Source organism: Myotis lucifugus, unplaced genomic scaffold (assembly GCF_000147115.1).
Source record: "Myotis lucifugus unplaced genomic scaffold, Myoluc2.0 scaffold_2, whole genome shotgun sequence".
NCBI lineage: Eukaryota > Metazoa > Chordata > Mammalia > Chiroptera > Vespertilionidae > Myotis > Myotis lucifugus.
Genome location: NW_005871050.1, coordinates 17,127 through 19,172, shown reverse-complemented (window position 1 = coordinate 19,172; position 2,046 = coordinate 17,127).

The following is a 2,046-nucleotide window of genomic DNA, read 5'->3' as shown; positions in this document are numbered from 1 at the left end:
CGCGTGGGGGTCCACCCTATATCCCTGCGAGTTTTCTCTGTATCAGGGGGGGCGGTCCCCACTGCGAGAGTTCACCAAGCGGGTTGCTTGCCGAGGGCCGTCTTCAGGGCTGGCAGGTGACTGAAGCTCCCAACCGCTCCTTTTTTTCTTCTTTTTTTTTTTTAATTCTGGGCCAGCTTTAGGCTCTGAGGCTTGGCTCCACCTCTTAGGCCTCGGCTGCTGAAAAGCAGGGTTTCTGGCCTTTGTTACCTTTCTGTATTTGAAACAATGTTGCGGTCCTGCTGGCTGAAGCCTGGCTGACTAAAGCAGGTTTCTGGGGTTTGGTTTAGCTTCTATATTTGTTACAATGTTTCTTAGAGTTGCAGCTCAGAGGCCAGCAAGGCAGGCGGGGAAGCTTGGCTTCCTCCGTCACTGAAGCAAGCAAGCCTCCCTGTTCACGTCAGCTGCCTGGCTGCTGGCCGCCATCTTGGTTGGCAGTTAATTTGCATATCTCCCTGATTAGCCAATGGGAAGGGTAGCGGAGGTACGGCTAATTACCATGTTTCTCTTTTATTAGATAGGATTATTTGCTTTGTTAGAAATTGAATCATTTTTGCATATCACAATTATATACAGGACAGTTTCAGGCTGCCCCTCTTCCACAGCCACCTAGGAAAAAGTGAGCTAGGAGGTCTTTAGATCCTCCCCAAACACGCTGGGATTGGGCTCAACAAATATATACTTATTGACTTTTCAGATTGTCAGATGTTGATTCCTGTCTTTGGAAATAAACAGTATTTCCACTAGCATTCAATAAAGAAATGCAAAACAAAAGACAAATGACTTTTTAAAAAAGCTGTACAGTTGCAAATCATCTATGTCTGAATTAATATTCTCTACCACCAAAATATATAAATTACAATGAAATTCATACAGCTATGTTCCTATGATCTTGTTAGGAACGAATATTTTGTGTGTACCAACCACAAAAAAGGAAAAGAAAAGAAAAAGAAAGGAGCAATCCCTAAAGAGAGTGTTTAGCTTAAAGGCAGTGAATATTATAGTATTTAATTTTTAAGTGAATGCTCATCTAATTATTATATACAGTGTTAATAACCAATACAAAGGCCAAGACAGAATTTTGAAATAATTCTAATCTTACTGAATGTCAGTATTATGTTGATTTACCTGAGTCTTTTGGCAGATATCCACTATCTTGAGATGTTCCATTTTTTTCATTTGGTCCTATTATCGATCCATTAGAAGTTATTGGCACTGCAAAATATTTGTGATTATTTACTGTTTTAAAAACTTTGAGGGGAAAATATAATTACCTAGAATACAATTTTACTTTCCCAGTGGCTAATCTCACTTTTTAAGCCTATTAATTGTCCAGTGAATTTTCACTTACCAGCATCAGTCCACTGTAAATAAAGTTGGCATTCCACAAAATACACGAAAATAAAAAGGTGAAAGAACTTTTTGTCCATTATTTAAATACTTTCAGTCCGTTTATCTTATGGACAAAAAAGTTTAACTGTGTCCAGTTATCTGCACTGTATTCTCTGAACTAAGATGTTCTGCTCCCCTCCAAATTCTGAAGTGGAGCCACTACTGTGAGGTCAGCACACATCACCATAATGGTACAAAGTCATGGAATCCAGCCAGCCAGTAGGGTGACTAAGATAATGGAGGGGCAGGCCTAGAGGGTTGCTTAGCGCCTATGCTTATAGGAGGGAATGAGACTAGATTGCTGCTCTCAGGGAGATTGTAGTTGAGCAACAGAAGGCAGATATCCTATCTAATAAAAGAGAAACATGCAAATTGACCATAACCCCGATACCCTTCCCATTGGCCAGTCAGCATATCCTTATGCAAATTAACTGCCAACCAAGATGGCAGCTGGCAGCCAGGCACTGAAGCGCACAGGAGGCTTGCTTGCTCCAGTGATGGAGGAAGCCAAGGTTTTCCGCCTGCTGCTGCCGGCCTCTGAGCTTGCACTCTAAGAAAGTATGTTGCAAATATAGAGGCTAAACAAAACCCCAGAAACCTGCTTTCAGTCAGCCG